We start from the raw sequence: 17,435 nt of genomic DNA, 5'->3' as shown, positions 1-17,435 counted from the left end.
TGAGAAGAGCCGGGATTGCATCCATGGAGAGCACAAACACTATCCAAGCACATGATACAAAACAAATTGAACCCAAATCCAAAGTTAATGTGTATTCAAGATAAACCTGCAAGGAAAATTAGAACAGAATATTGTGAGAAAATGAACCTGATACAGATGAGGAAAACAGTTTTGGATCAATAAGCTCCTTTAGCACAGCGGATGAATGCTCCAACTTAGTTTTGATAGAGACATGGGTTAGCTTCCATGGGGTGGGAGATAGCTGAAGGGAGAGACATGACGCAAGATTGTTGAGGTTGTTTCTAACCAGGAGAGAAAGAAACGGTGTAGAAGCAGTGATCTCTTTCGGGCCTGGAGGAAGAACTATAGAGCGTTAGGGCCATCAACAATAGCGTGGAATCTTTTCTGGTAATACGGCCGCTCAATGATGTTGTATCTTTTCCCTAGCCTACACTTGTTTTTATATTATTAGTTGAACATCTCCCCCACGTAATAATTCAACAAATTTGTTAACACAATTTTTTGAAACAAATTTACAGTTTTCTTTACTACCTAAAAGAACCGTAAGGTTCCGTTTCCCCTCTTAGGTCCCTTACTCAGCCGGTTTCGTCCGCCTTCGACCATCGTCGGTTCAAGTTTTTTTTTTCACGCGCAATCGTCCCTGCCGAAAACATCGGGATGCAATCCCATCTATAGCACCGATCCACCCCACCTCACCTCCGTCCTGGGCGGCTCGGCGCTGCCTCCTCCCCTCCCAAGCACGATCCCCCAAGCACAGCCGCCGCCACACCCCCGTCAGAGTACACCTCCAATACTCCTCTCTCTCTCTCTCTCTCTTGGAGCCGTCGTCGCTCCCCATCCACCCGGCCCGGCGTGCATCGGATCGACCTTGTCCCCTCTCCTTGCAACGTGGAAGATGGAAGGGGCGGCCAGTCGGCCACCAATCTGATGGCGGCGTGGTCATCTACCTCCTCCCCTCTCCCCACGTTGGTCCAGCCTGTCTTCTCTACCAGATCTGGCGGCCGCGTCGGCGAAACTGCTGGCAGTGACACGATTCGCGGGTGTGGCGATAGGAAACATCGATCGGTCGTCTTCGAGGCCGCCTACCACGGCGATCCCGCAGTCCATCCTCCCCGCCTCCAAGATGTGGCCTGCACGAGGCCATCTTCTCCTTTCCTCGGTGGCGTCCGTCCAATGAAGAGCTACACCGCCGTGGCACCACATGACTTGTGTTGTACCCTCGCCCCGCGGCCCTTCTATGCTGGGAGGAGGCAGCGTTTGTCCGTAGCACCCCATGTCCCACATCATCATTCCTTTCTTACTTAGTGTCATACAAGTGATGCAATCATGATTTGCTGGCCTTTTAACATATCCCTGATGGAGTGGAGGGGAGGGGACAGACGGATTGGAAATACAATGAGGTAATATTTCTGTACAAGATAATTGCTTGAGTTTTTTCCTCTTCTCTAATCAAGTCGATTGCTGTGTTAGAAGGTATGTAGATGGTTACAGGTGCAGCTACATCTGAAGATTTCATTCTTAAACGTCAAATAAAGCAACCAAATATTTTATTTGTTCCCTAATGATCATATTTGGTGTTATTTCTTTAGGATGGTGCATGGAGAACATGCTCTGTTGCCATCTTCATCCGCGAGTTGGCTCCCAAATCTAAAAGGCGCGTCTGACGAAACAGGAGTGTAACAGGGCACGGCTGCTGAACCAGGACAACCACATATGAGTTTTTGATTTCTTATTTGTTCGTCAGTGAGTCTATAGCATAGGATTACACCATACATCATTCTTCCCATCATTTATGTTCTGCAAATGAGATATGCAATTTTTTCTTGGTATCTTGGATAATCACAGTCTGGTTCTTGAAGTGCGAAAATTAAACTGATCTAAGTTATTTTCTTTTTCAGGACCTGGTCACAAATAATGAGTTTGAGACAAACCTTGTGTCATGTGTTATCGCACTCAGATATTGGAGCCTTGGAGAATGTAAAAGAAATGTTAAACGGTTAGATGTGGCCCCTCTAAACTTACTTGAATTGCTCAGCAAAGGTCCGCGATTAATGGTACCCATGTACATTCAGTAGGCCGAGTTGCCGAGTTGGTCTTGCTATATTGTATTCAGGCATAGTCTTGAAATTTCATCAAAAATAAGTTCAAGCATGATATTTAATATCAATTCTGGAAGAATGACCTGACACACCTGAACATAAGAAAACATAAGGTGGCTAAAAAATATATTGAACCAAATGTGCCTGACTGAATTTTATTTGGAAAAAGTACTGAATTTTATTTGGGAGTACAATAAGCAGTTATGTATAATCTTCTGTCTTGCAAACTGGAAATGAAAACTAATTATCATTTTTTGCTTTCTGACTTGCAATGCAGAATGTGAGAGCTTATATTTATGAGGGACTTCCTGATGATTTAGTGATTTATGATTCCTACAAGTATATAGGAATATTTCAGCTCCATCATAGGAAAAATAATCTGAAATAGAGTTTCGGTTTGGCTATCATGGTGTTTACAGTCCATTATTCATGCTTGCTTTGACACTTGTGTGTTAAATCAATGCTTATGTATCTTATTAATGTTGCTCAAAATATCATGTTTGTAAGATCTCCCGTAGCAACGCACGGGCAATTACCTAGTCAAGATAAAAGAAAATTATTTGCAGCTTGCATGGAAGGAGTATTTACCTCAAACAATGAGCGTCTACTGTCAAATCTTCTCTTGTGCTTGCCTATTCCTGTACAAAAGGAAAACATGACAGGCTTTGCATGAAATCAATCTGGATCGAGGTTCAAAGCCACTGACGCAGCTAGTCACATAGCGGATGCGATGTTAATGAGTAGGTGCATTGATCGATGGATAAGACAGCACCACCATCTCGTCGATGTTGACAAAACGGTGGCGTGATGTGCATTGATCGATCCATGCGACGGCACCACCAATCTCGTCGACAACGGCGACAATAAGAAAGGGTGGTGGTGTGGCATGCACTGATAGATCCATACGGCGGCACCACCATCTAGTCGACAACGGCAGTGGCATGAAATGTGCACGCTGTTTTACCCTTTATATCAAGAACAGCAGTATATACCGACTCAAGAAGAGTAGTGTATATCGAATAAAAGATTATGTACTGACTAAAAAACATAATATACTGGTTCACAAAAAAGTACTATATATCTCCTTACAAAGATGTTGTATATACTGCATCACACAAAAAAGTATATACTTACTTCATTAAAAAGTATGTTATATACCCTTTTGATTTAATTTTGTATGTACACTTCCGTGCACAAAGAGCAGTGTATTATATACTCCTTTTGATGGTAGCATACACCACAAGGAAGATAAAAATTGGCGGCAGCTATTCAAACCAGTTTGAAAATATGTTATAGAGTCCCTGGCAAAAATATGGTACATACTCCACTATCACAAAGTCAGTATATACAATATCACAGAAATATTGTTCTGGTATATACTGATTATTACACCTACTCCATCCCAAGCTCCCCAGGTTCACGGCAAGAATTCAAACCAGTTCAAAAATTACATACTCCACTATCACAAAGTTAGTATATATAATGTCACAGAAATATTGTTCTGGTATATACTGATTATTACACCTACTCCATTCCGAGCTCCCCAGGTTCACAGCAAGCAAAGAGTAAGAGCACCGTATATTTTCAAGAGTTGGCAATATATGCTAACATTTTAAGTACCTTCGTATATACTACATATTAGATTTATTCTTTTGAAACATGCATGCATATCTGAAAATGCGTAGATGTCATGTTTGGTTTAGCACACACAGTTTCGTAGTGCAACATACACAAAATCACAAATGTATTTAGATCTGAAAGTAAATATAAGAAGCATCAAGCATTACCATATTGTTGGAGATTATTAATCCAGGTCCTATAGAAAACAAATCTCAATGAAGTTGTGTGGTAGCTGTAGTTGAAGGCATAAAAATGATTGAGTAAACTATCACATCCATGCAGGTCCATATGGCTGATGCCATGCGTTCCAAAGGTGCCTGAACCCCTGACCGACATTGATGATGAACATCTGGCAAAGCGTCTGCATCGACAGTTAAATCATCAGCCTGATTGGTAAGAAGAATAAATTATTCAAACAACACTAATCCTATGGCACACACATCAGATTGTGTAATTTCCTTATTAAGAATTCAGTGAAGTCTACTTAACATTGCTTAGGCTCGACCAAATTAGTAAAAATCAAACGTTATGTTATGTCAAGCAGCTTTGAAGACGCACTAATGATCACATCCTAAAGTGGTCCTCAAAAATCAGGATTGGACATCTAAGCTTGAGTATTCTATAGTCTCACCTAAATAGCTTGGCGTAATCATGGTCATAGCTGTTTCCTGTGTGAAATTGTTATCCGCTCACAATTCCACACAACATACGAGCCGGAAGCATAAAGTGTAAAGCCTGGGGTGCCTAATGAATTACTCCTTCTTGTAGGAATTAGCACAGACATTTTCTTGGCAAACAAAGCTCAAGTTCTGCATACTAAACTGTAGTACTCTGGGCAATAGAAAGCAATGCATTGGGTATTATTCATCAACAACAATCCACACAATTATATTGTAGTAAGCTAAATAGTAGTTGAGCCTATGAACTATTTCTTAGAACTACCTAAATGACCAATTATAACATAATTGTATTGTCCTCTGCCAAATTCAGTATGGTGACATTTTTCGAATATTAGTCCTAACTAAAGCACCTGTTAACAAACCAACTAAACCACCATGATTTTTTAAAAACAGAACTATCCAAATCACCATTGCAAAGTCAAAGGGTAGTAGTATTGACCCCCCAAGCGTGTGTCTAGGAAAGGAGATTCGGCCCACTAACATGGCAATCCAATGGCACTACACCTAGCACACCCGCAAATCCATTCCACCCAAGTTTCATGAGAGAACTTCAGAGAAGAAAATTACCTTGCCTGGCAGCCTCTCAAAACACAGCCGAATTTGCTACGCGGAGCACCATCTTCTCCAGGTAGTTCCATGCCTCGGCGGTCCGATGAGTGGAGGGGCACAAATTTGCTACACGGAGCACCAACTTCTCCGGGTACTTCCATGCCTCGGCGGTCCGATGAGTGGAGGGGCACAACAGGAGACCATTGTTATTGCCTATAGGTATAGATTGCCGCATGAGAGGAGAGTGCGGTGTGATGTTCGATGGGAGAGGAGGAAGAGGAGGTGAGGATAGATCGAGAACGGGACACAATCCGCCTCAATCGCATTCCCTCGACCTGCCGCGCCGCCTCCACGTGACCGAAAGCATCCGCCGCAGCGTGCTAGTCCAAGAGAGAGGACTAAGGAGAGAGATGGTTCACGGTGGCGGTGGAGGCGATGGAATGCAACAGAGGGTAGGTGCAGTGGGCAGGGGCAGTGGATGGGTGGGAGAGCGACGACATCGGTGGGGAGCAGGGCGGCGGCGCGATCCATGGCAAGCGATGGGCGTCAGAAGGTTAGGGATACAGGAAGACTTTTTTTTAGCAACCATGGTGAAAGGACTGCGGGTTTTTTTAGGTGGCTGTGGGGCTTCGTTTTGTACAACCATTGTGAAAGGAACGTGGGCCTTCAGGTTCCTTGGTGAAAGGAGCGTGGGCCTTCAGTTTTATTTTGGCGAATTAAGCACGTAATTAAGAGAAAATAACACGAGTTAATCTCCACCGTAATAACTCGGTCTCGAATGGTTCGTAATTTCTAATTAACATGATAAATACTTGGGAGTCTGTAATTAGTATAGATATAGATAGATATAGATATAGATATAGATATAGATATAGACTGGACAAATAAAGCTCATACATCATGGACACGCATCAACAGAACTTACCATTTGAACTATAATCTCTTCAGAAAACAGGATTGGCCGGATTCAGATAGCACAAATTTTAGTCTACAAAATCTCCAATTCATTTGTGGTTATCTCAGTGTCTTGTTTCATTTTTTTGACTCCTGCATCTAATACGTGCATGTCCAGTCTCAATTTGTTGATTATACGTTGAGAATCATGTACATGTTGTTTTGCCACCTCTAGTTGATGCTTGAGAACATCAGCACATTCCAATTCCAATCCATAATAATTCAGTAACGGTCATGCCGCACTGCTCGCTGATCTTTGTGTTGATGTCACTTCATCCTGAAATGTTTGTGTAAGTACACATGACTAGGGCAAAAATATAGTTACAGCAGTGAAGCGAGCAAGACAGACTATTTTTTACATGGCAAAATAGGAGTAACAATAATGTTACACGTCATGAAGCATAAGCAGGTGATATTTTAAAAATTATAAAAATGATAGTTTGTGCAGCCTGCATACAGAAATCTCTCTTAGCTCACTAGAGGAGCATGATGTTGGGGCCAAATCCAAAACATAGAAATGTTACAAATTTAGACAGCACGTTGCGTATAAGTAAGCAAGCAGTTGGCCATTCTGTAGTTCAATTAATGTCTTAGGGAGCATAATGAACAACAGAGGGATTCATACAAACCTACGACAGCAAGCAAAGCTATGCAATCATTAGCCTAGTATAAACTAGATTATGAACCTCATGCAGTAATACTTGGTTAATAGACTTCAAAGCTTCAGGCACACTTTGCCGGAGTAATTAAATGATAAGGCCTTTAATTATGTCAACTAATAGTTATACAAGTACCCAACATCAGGCATCATTGTTTGGGCATCTCATTAACTTAGGACAAATAAAGCAATTGAAAAGAGCAAATTAACTATGCCTGAAACAAATAAGGAATTGAACTGTTGAGTTGGATACAGTGACTTACCTTAACTGGTTGAACAGGCTCAGCGTTGCTCCTACTTCTCTTACAAGGCTCCTTCCTAAAATCTTGTACTTGGAAATCCTCAATCCTATCTCCATTGCACCCCCTCTACAAGGTGACACAAACTAGTTACAACACAAAAGGATGAGATTATAACAAAACAACACCACATAATGAAACATGCCACATCTCTTGCACTTGCACATAATGAAATGAGCATTTACTATGTGTGCACTATGTAAAAACTAGGCATAGCTTTGAACTGGATCTCCAGGTACTCTTGGAGAGCCTACTTTAGTGTATAGCCAAACTTTTATGTTACCTGTGAGTTAGACAAGCCCCCACTACAGCAGCCCTTTGTGTTTAAATCGTTGATGAGCTCTATTAGAGTGTTAGGTCAAGAACATCAACTATCAAAGCAAACAGTTCTGGTATGGCTGGCTGATGCAAACAAGCAATTGAACAGATGTATCAAGAAAAGAAGCAAAGAAGGAGGCTTAAAGACCATCACTTGACTAACCAGATTTAAGGGGCATTTAAACATCAGTGCAACGTATGAATTAACATAAACATTGCATATTCCAGATTCTACAATGGAATGCACATGTATTGGGTTATGCCATGTATGATGATGCCTAAATGTACACTATAGCAGGCAAGAGTGATTCATTATTGCACGCACAATTGAATTGTAGGTTAAGGGCTAGTTCTATTCCGCCTTTTTAGAGCTTATTGTCAAAATAAGCCATAAAAGATGTAAAGAAGTCATTTTTGAGTTAAGGGCTTGGGCTTAACTTATTTCGCTTTGGAGGGGGTGTTTCAGGTAGAAGCTCACTAAAAATTGAAGGGATGAGAAATAGTGAAATGATTCTATTGTGTGCCTATATTACACTCAAAATGCAATTGCCCTGCCTGCTTGCATCTCCTCTCCCCTTTCCCTCTACCTCGATCCCCTGCCTGCAGCGATAGGTTTCCTCCAGCGAGCCATCGCCACTGGTCCCATCTGTCCTAGTCATTGACGATGCTCTGTCCAACTAGGCTACATGGCCGGCGGGTAGGGCCAAATCTCCCCGACTCCTCCTCCCTCTGGTGCCGCCCCTGAAGGAAATATGCCCTAGAGGCAATAATAAAGTTATTATTTATTTCCTTATAATCATGATAAATGTTTATTATTCATGCTAGAATTGTATTAACCGGAAACATAATACATGTGTGAATACATAGACAAACAAAGTGTCACTAGTATGCCTCTACTTGACTAGCTCGTTAATCAAAGATGGTTATGTTTCCTAACCATAGACAAAGAGTTGTTATTTGATTAACGAGGTCACATCATTAGTTGAATGATCTGATTGACATGACCCATTCCATTAGCTTAGCACCCGATCGTTTAGTATGTTGCTATTGCTTTCTTCATGACTTATACATGTTCCTATGACTATGAGATTATGCAACTCCCGTTTGCCGGAGGAACACTTTGGGTGCTACCAAACGTCACAACGTAACTGGGTGATTATAAAGGAGCATTACAGGTGTCTCCAAAGGTAGATGTTGGGTTGGCGTATTTCGAGATTAGGATTTGTCACTCCGATTGTCGGAGAGGTATCTCTGGGCCCTCTCGGTAATACACATCACATAAGCCTTGCAAGCATTACAACTAATATGTTAGTTGTGAGATGATGTATTACGGAACGAGTAAAGAGACTTGCCGGTAACGAGATTGAACTAGGTATTGGATACCGACGATCGAATCTCGGGCAAGTAACATACCGATGACAAAGGGAACAACGTATGTTGTTATGCGGTCTGACCGATAAAGATCTTCGTAGAATATGTAGGAGCCAATATGGGCATCCAGGTCCCGCTATTGGTTATTGACCGGAGACGTGTCTCGGTCATGTCTACATTGTTCTCGAACCCGTAGGGTCCGCACGCTTAAGGTTACGATGACAGTTATATTATGAGTTTATGCATTTTGATGTACCGAAGGTTGTTCGGAGTCCCGGATGTGATCACGGACATGACGAGGAGTCTCGAAATGGTCGAGACGTAAAGATTGATATATTGGAAGCCTATGTTTGGACATCGGAAGTGTTCCGGGTGAAATCGGGATTTTACCGGGTTACCGGGAGGTTACCGGAACCCCCCGGGAGCCATATGGGCCTTCATGGGCCTTAGTGGAAAGGAGAAAGGGGCAGCCCAAGGTGGCTGCGCCACTTCCCCCTCCCCTAGTCCTATTAGGACTAGGAGAAGGTGGCCGGCCCCCCTCTCCCTCTTTCCCCCTTGGGAATCCTAGTTGGAATAGGATTGGGGGAGGGGGGGAGTCCTACTCCCGGAAGGAGTAGGACTCCTCCTGCGCCCTCCTCCTTGGCCGGCGCCCCCTCCCCCTTGGCTCCTTTATATACGGAGGCAGAGGCACCCCAGAAACAGACAAGTTGATCCACGTGATCTACTTCCTAGCCATGTGCGGTGCCCCCTGCCACCATATTCCTCGATAATACTGTAGCGGAGTTTAGGCGACGCCCTGCTGCTGTAGTTCATCAAGATCGTCACCACGCCGTCGTGCTGACGGAACTCTTCCCCAACACTTTGCTGGATCGGAGTCCGGGGATCGCCATCGAGCTGAACGTGTGCTCGAACTCGGAGGTGCCATAGTTTCGGTGCTTGATCGGTTGGATCGTGAAGACGTACGACTACTTCCTCTACGTCGTGTCAGCGCTTCCGCAATCGGTCTGCGTTGGGTACGTAGACAACACTCTCCCCTCGTTGCTAATGCATCACATGATCTTGCGTGTGCGTAGGAAATTTTTGAAATCTACAAACCCAACAGTGTACCGAGCCTAGGTTTTTATGTTGAATGTTAATGCACGAGTAAGAAACAAGTGAGTTGTGGACGATACAAAGTCAATACTAGCCTAACCACCATGTCATACTTTGGTTCGGCGGTATTGTTGGACGAGACGACCCGGACCAACCTTACGCGTACGCTTACGCGAGACCGGTTCCCTCGACGTGCTTTGCACAGAGTGGCTTGCGGGCGACTGTCTCTCCAACTTTAGTTGAACCAAGTATGGCTACGCCCGGTCCTTGCGAAGGTTAAAACAGAGTCTATTTGACAAACTATCGTTGTGGTTTTGATGCGTAGGTGAGATTGGTTCTTACTTAAGCCCGTAGCAGCCACGTAAAACATGCAACAACAAAGTAGAGGACGTCTAACTTGTTTTTGCAGGGCATGTTGTGATGTGATATGGTCAAGGCATGATGCTGAATTTTATTGTATGAGATGATCATGTTTTGTAACCGAGTTATCGGCAACTGGCAGGAGCCATATGGTTGTCGCTTTATTGTATGCAATGCAATCGCGATGTAATGCTTTACTTTATTACTAAACGGTAGTGATAGTCGTGGAAGCATAAGATTGGCGAGACGACAACGATGCTACGATGGAGATCAAGGTGTCACGCCGGTGACGATGGTGATCATGACGGTGCTTCGGAGATGGAGATCACAAGCACAAGATGATGATGGCCATATCATATCACTTATATTGATTGCATGTGATGTTTATCTTTTTTATGCATCTTATCTTGCTTTGATTGACGGTAGCATTATAAGATGATCTCTCACTAAATTTATCAAGAAGTGTTCTCCCTGAGTATGCACCGTTGCGAAAGTTCTTCGTGCTGAGACACCACGTGATGATCGGGTGTGATAGGCTCTACGTTCAAATACAACGGGTGCAAAACAGTTGCACACGCGGAATACTCAGGTTATACTTGACGAGCAAGCATATAACAGATATGGCCTCGGAACACGGAGACCGAAAGGTCGAGCGTGAATCATATAGTAGATATGATCAACATAGTGATGTTCACCATTGAAACTACTCCATCTCACGTGATGATCGGACATGGTTTAGTTGATATGGATCACGTGATCACTTAGAGGATTAGAGGGATGTCTATCTAAGTGGGAGTTCTTAGTAATATGATTAATTGAACTCTAAATTTATCATGAACTTAGTACCTGATAGTATCTTGCTTGTTATGTTGATTGTAGATAGATGGCTCGTGCTGTTGTTCCGTTGAATTTTAATGCGTTCCTTGAGAAAGCAAAGTTGAAAGATGATGGTAGCAATTACACGGACTGGGTTCGTAACTTGAGGATTATCCTCATTGCTGCACAGAAGAATTACGTCCAGGAAGCACCACTAGGTGCCAGGCCTGCTGGAGGAGCAACACCAGATGTTATGAACATCTGGCAAAGCAAAGCTGATGACTACTCAATAGTTCAGTGTGCCATGCTTTACGGCTTAGAATCGGGACTTCAACGACGTTTTGAACGTCATGGAGCATATGAGATGTTCCAGGAGTTGAAGTTAATATTTCAAGCAAATGCCCGAATTGAGAGATATGAAGTCTCCAATAAGTTCTATAGCTGCAAGATGGAGGAGAATAGTTCTGTCAGTGGACATATACTCAAAATGTTTGGGATCATAATCACTTGACTCAACTGGGAGTTAATCTTCCTGTTGATAGTGTCATTGACAGAGTTCTTCAATCACTGCCACCAAGCTACAAGAGCTTCGTGATGAACTATAACATGCAAGGGATGGATAAGACGATTCCCGAGCTCTTCGCAATGCTAAAGGCTGCGGAGGTAGAAATCAAGAAGGAGCATCAAGTGTTGATGGTCAATAAGACCGCTAGTTTCAAGAAAAAGGGCAAAGGGGAGAAGAAGGGGAACTTCAAGAAGAACAGCAAGCAAGTTGCTGCTCAGGAGAAGAAACCAAGTCTGGACCTAAGCCTGAAACTGAGTGCTTCTACTGCAAGCAGACTGGTCACTGGAAGCGGAACTGCCCCAAGTATTTGGCGGATAAGAAGGATGGCAAGGTGAACAAAGGTATATGTGATATACATGTTATTGATGTGTACCTTACTAATGCTCGCAGTAGCACCTGGGTATTTGATACTGGTTCTGTTGCTAATATTTGCAACTCGAAACAGGGACTACGGATTAAGCGAAGATTGGCTAAGGACGAGGTGACGATGCGCGTGGGAAACGGTTCCAAAGTCGATGTGATCGCGGTCGGCACGCTACCTCTACATCTACCTTCGGGATTATATTAGACCTAAATAATTGTTATTTGGTGCCAGCGTTGAGCATGAACATTATATCTGGATCTTGTTTAATGCGAGACGGTTATTCATTTAAATCAGAGAATAATGGTTGTTCTATTTATATGAGTAATATCTTTTATGGTCATGCACCCTTGAAGAGTGGTCTATTTTTTGAATCTCGATAGTAGTAATACACATATTCATAATGTTGAAGCCAAAAGATGCAGAGTTGATAATGAAAGTGCAACTTATTTGTGGCACTGTCGTTTAGGTCATATCGGTGTAAAGCGCATGAAGAAACTCCATACTGATGGACTTTTGGAACCACTTGATTATGAATCACTTGGTACTTGCGAACCGTGCCTCATGGGCAAGATGACTAAAACACCGTTCTCCGGTACTATGGAGAGAGCAACAGATTTGTTGGAAATCATACATACCGATGTATGTGGTCCGATGAATATTGAGGCTCGTGGCGGATATCGTTATTTTCTCACCTTCACAGATGATTTAAGCAGATATGGATATATCTACTTAATGAAACATAAGTCTGAAACATTTGAAAAGTTCAAAGAATTTCAGAGTGAAGTTGAAAATCATCGTAACAAGAAAATAAAGTTTCTACGATCTGATCGTGGAGGAGAATATTTGAGTTACGAGTTTGGTGTACATTTGAAAAACTATGGAATAGTTTCGCAACTCACGCCACCCGGAACACCACAGCGTAATGGTGTGTCCGAACGTCGTAATCGTACTTTACTAGATATGGTGCGATCTATGATGTCTCTTACTGATTTACCGCTATCATTTTGGGGATACGCTCTAGAGACGGCCGCATTCACGTTAAATAGGGCACCATCAAAATCCGTTGAGACGACGCCTTATGAACTATGGTTTGGCAAGAAACCAAAGTTGTCGTTTCTGAAAGTTTGGGGCTGCGATGCTTATGTGAAAAAGCTTCAACCTGATAAGCTCGAACCCAAATCGGAGAAATGTGTCTTCATAGGATATCCAAAAGAAACTATTGGATACACCTTCTATCACAGATCCGAAGGCAAGACTTTTGTTGCTAAATTCGGAAACTTTCTTGAGAAGGAGTTTCTCTCGAAAGAAGTGAGTGGGAGAAAAGTAGAACTTGACGAGGTAACTGTACCTGCTCCCTTGTTGGAAAGTAGTACATCACAGAAAACTGTTTCTGCGACACCTACACCAATAAGTGAGGAAGCTAATGATAATGATCATGAAACTTCAGATCAAGATACTACTGAACCTCGTAGATCAACCAGAGTAAGATCCGCACCAGAGTGGTACGGTAATCCTGTTCTGGAAGTCATGCTACTAGATCATGATGAACCTACGAACTATGAAGAAGCGATGGTGAGCCCAGATTCCGCAAAGTGGCTTGAAGCCATGAAATCTGAGATGGGATCCATGTATGAGAACAAAGTATGGACTTTGGTTGACTTGCCCGATGATCGGCAAGCAATTGAGAATAAATGGATCTTTAAGAAGAAGACTGACGCTGATGGTAATGTTACTGTCTACAAAGCTCGACTTGTCGCAAAAGGTTTTCGACAAGTTCAAGGGATTGACTACGATGAGACCTTCTCACCCGTAGCGATGCTTAAGTCCGTCCGAATCATGTTAGCGATTGCCGCATTTTATGATTATGAAATTTGGCAGATGGATGTCAAAACTGCATTCCTGAATGGATTTCTGGAAGAAGAGTTGTATATGATGCAACCGGAAGGTTTTGTCGATCCAAAGGGAGCTAACAAAGTGTGCAAGCTCCAGCGATCCATTTATGGACTGGTGCAAGCCTCTCGGAGTTGGAATAAACGCTTTGATAGTGTGATCAAAGCATTTGTTTATACAGACTTTCGGAGAAGCCTGTATTTACAAGAAAGTGAGTGGGAGCTCTGTAGCATTTCTGATATTATATGTGGATGACATATTGCTGATTGGAAATGATATAGAATTTCTGGATAGCATAAAGGGATACTTGAATAAAGTTTTCAATGAAAGACCTCGGTGAAGCTGCTTACATATTAGGCATTAGATCTATAGAGATAGATCAAGACGCTTAATTGGACTTTCACAAAGCACATACCTTGACAAGATTTTGAAGAAGTTCAAAATGGATCAAGCAAAGAAAGGATTCTTGCCTGTGTTACAAGGTGTGAAGTTGAGTAAGACTCAATGCCCGACCACTGCAGAAGATAGAGAGAATATGAAAGATGTTCCCTATGCATCAGCCATAGGATCTATCATGTATGCAATGCTGTGTACCAGACCTGATGTGTGCCTTGCTATAAGTTTAGCAGGGAGGTACCAAAGTAATCCAGGAGTGGATCACTGGACAGCGGTCAAGAACATCCTGAAATACCTGAAAAGGACTAAGGATATGTTTCTCGTATATGGAGGTGACAAAGAGCTCACCGTAAAAGGTTACGTTGATGCAAGCTTTGACACTGATCCGGACGATTCTAAATCGCAAACCGGATACGTGTTTACATTAAACGGTGGAGCTGTCAGTTGGTGCAGTTCTAAACAAAGCGTCGTAGCGGGATCTACATGTGAAGCGGAGTACATAGCTGCTTCGGAAGCAGCGAACGAAGGAGTCTGGATGAAGGAGTTCATATCCGATCTAGGTGTCATACCTAGTGCATCGGGTCCAATGAAAATCTTTTGTGACAATACTGGTGCAATTGCCTTGGCAAAGGAATCCAGATTTCACAAAAGGACCAAGCACATCAAGAGACGCTTCAATTCCATCCGGGATCTAGTCCAGGTGGGAGACATAGAGATTTGCAAGATACATACGGATCTGAATGTTACAGACCCGTTGACTAAGCCTCTTCCACGAGCAAAACATGATCAACACCAAGGCTCCATGGGTGTTAGAATCATTACTGTGTAATCTAGATTATTGACTCTAGTGCAAGTGGGAGACTGAAGGAAATATGCCCTAGAGGCAATAATAAAGTTATTATTTATTTCCTTATAATCATGATAAATGTTTATTATTCATGCTAGAATTGTATTAACCGGAAACATAATACATGTGTGAATACATAGACAAACAAAGTGTCACTAGTATGCCTCTACTTGACTAGCTCGTTAATCAAAGATGGTTATGTTTCCTAACCATGAACAAAGGAGTTGTTATTTGATTAACGAGGTCACATCATTAGTTGAATGATCTGATTGACATGACCCATTCCATTAGCTTAGCACCCGATCGTTTAGTATGTTGCTATTGCTTTCTTCATGACTTATACATGTTCCTATGACTATGAGATTATGCAACTCCCGTTTGCCGGAGGAACACTTTGTGTGCTACCAAACGTCACAACGTAACTGGGTGATTATAAAGGAGCTCTACAGGTGTCTCCAAAGGTACATGTTTGGTTGGCGTATTTCGAGATTAGGATTTGTCACTCCGATTGTCGGAGAGGTATCTCTGGGCCCTCTCGGTAATGCACATCACATAAGCCTTGCAAGCATTACACTAATATGTTAGTTGTGAGATGATGTATTACGGAACGAGTAAAGAGACTTGCCGGTAACGAGATTGAACTAGGTATTGGATACCGACGATCGAATCTCGGGCAAGTAACATACCGATGACAAAGGGAACAACGTATGTTGTTATGCGGTCTGACCGATAAAGATCTTCGTAGAATATGTAGGAGCCAATATGGGCATCCAGGTCCCGCTATTGGTTATTGACCGGAGATGTGTCTCGGTCATGTCTACATTGTTCTCGAACCCGTAGGGTCCGCACGCTTAAGGTTTCGATGATAGTTATATTATGAGTTTATGATTTTGATGTACCGAAGTTAGTTCGGAGTCCTGGATGTGATCACGGACATGACGAGGAGTCTCGAAATGGTTGAGCATAAAGATTGATATATTGGACGCTATATTCGGACACCGGAAGTGTTCGGGTGAAATCGGGATTTTACCGGGTTACCGGGAGGTTACCGGAACCCCCCGGGAGCCATATGGGCCTTCATGGGCCTTAGTGGAAAGGAGAAAGGGCAGCCCAAGGTGGCTGCGCCACTTCCCCCTCCCCTAGTCCTATTAGGACTAGGAGAAGGTGGCCGGCCCCCTCTCCCTCTTTCCCCCTTTGGGGAATCCTAGTTGGAATAGGATTGGAGGGGAGTCCTACTCCCGGAAGGAGTAGGACTCCTCCTGCGCCTCCCTCCTTGGCCGGCCAGCCTCCCCCCTCTACTCCTTTATATACGGAGGCAGGGGACACCTCTAGACACACAAGTTGATCCTTGAGATCTATTCCTTAGCCGTGTGCGGTGCCCCCTGCCACCATATACCTCGATAATACTGTAGCGGAGTTTAGGCGAAGCCCTGCTGCTGTAGTACATCAAGATCGTCACCACGCCGTCGTGCTGACGGAACTCTTCCCCGACACTTTGCTGGATCGGAAGTCCGGGGATCGTCATCGAGCTGAACGTGTGCTCGAACTCGGAGGTGCCGTAGTTTCGGTGCTTGATCGGTTGGATCGTGAAGACATACGACTACTTCCTCTACGTCGTGTCATCGCTTCCGCAGTCGGTCTGCGTTGGGTACGTAGACAACACTCTCCCCCTCGTTGCTATGCATCACATGATCTTGCATGTGCGTAGGAAATTTTTTGAAATTACTACGAAACCGAACAGCCCCTCACTATCATGGTCTCCAGCAGCTGCTCCATTCTGGTCCGTCCAACACACTACTCCAGCGGGCGCCGCACAACTATGGCTGATGCCACACTGTGGCAGAACACACCTTACCCCCCCTCCCCTCCTCCCAGGCCGTGGCCTTGAGGTGCTGTTGAAGGATGAGCTCATCCAACAAGGTGAGGATCTCCTCTGATTTTTTTCCAAATTTTCATTCTGATCCACTATACGATGAATTGCTATGAGCTGCTTCTGCTACTGCTATATGATGCATTGCTATGAGCTGCTCCTGCTGCTGCTATATGATGAATTGCTATGAGCTGCTACTGTTATATGCAGAATTGCGATGAGCTGCTGCTGCTATATGATGAGTTGCTATAAGCTGCTCCTGCTGCTGCTATATGATGAATAGCTATGAGCTGCTTCTGCTATATGATGAATTGCTATGAGCTGCTCTTGCTGCTGCTATATGATGAATTGATGTGAGCTGTTGCTGGTATATGACTGGAGCTTATATTCACAAGTGCTTATTTTCTTAGGATAACTCGTAATAACTGTCCCTAATAAACTTGGCCAATAGAACTGACATACAAATAACATGTCACGACGATTGCAATGGAGGAGTGACCTACCATCGCACACTGTATAGGCTCACCGCTGCCTCTCCTTTTTTTGCAATGTTACATGAAATTGCCACATACATCTTGTACTTTTTCATTGTGTAACCCTATCTACAAGTTGACACGGCTAATTTTAGACATCTCTACATGATAATACATTGCATATCCCTTGCGC

General features: G+C 43.3%; 1 long non-coding RNA gene across 2 annotated transcripts; it reads left to right on the top strand.

Moving 5' to 3' along the window:
• The first annotated feature begins 602 nt into the window (after positions 1-602).
• Positions 603-2,612, top strand: LOC125554849. Of its 2 annotated transcripts, XR_007304457.1 has the most exons (4): positions 604-1,421; positions 1,611-1,764; positions 1,920-2,017; positions 2,398-2,612. It is a non-coding gene; the product is annotated as an uncharacterized LOC125554849 (long non-coding RNA). The 2 variants fall into 2 exon arrangements; XR_007304456.1 differs by having other exon boundaries at positions 603-1,421; positions 1,611-2,017.
• The last annotated feature ends 14,823 nt before the right edge of the window (positions 2,613-17,435 follow it).

The sequence above is a fragment of the Triticum urartu genome, chromosome 1, assembly GCF_003073215.2.
Source record: "Triticum urartu cultivar G1812 chromosome 1, Tu2.1, whole genome shotgun sequence".
In the NCBI taxonomy this organism is placed as follows: Eukaryota; Viridiplantae; Streptophyta; class Magnoliopsida; order Poales; family Poaceae; genus Triticum; species Triticum urartu.
Note: the sequence above shows the minus strand (reverse complement) of the source record. Positions and strands in the feature narration are given on the sequence as shown.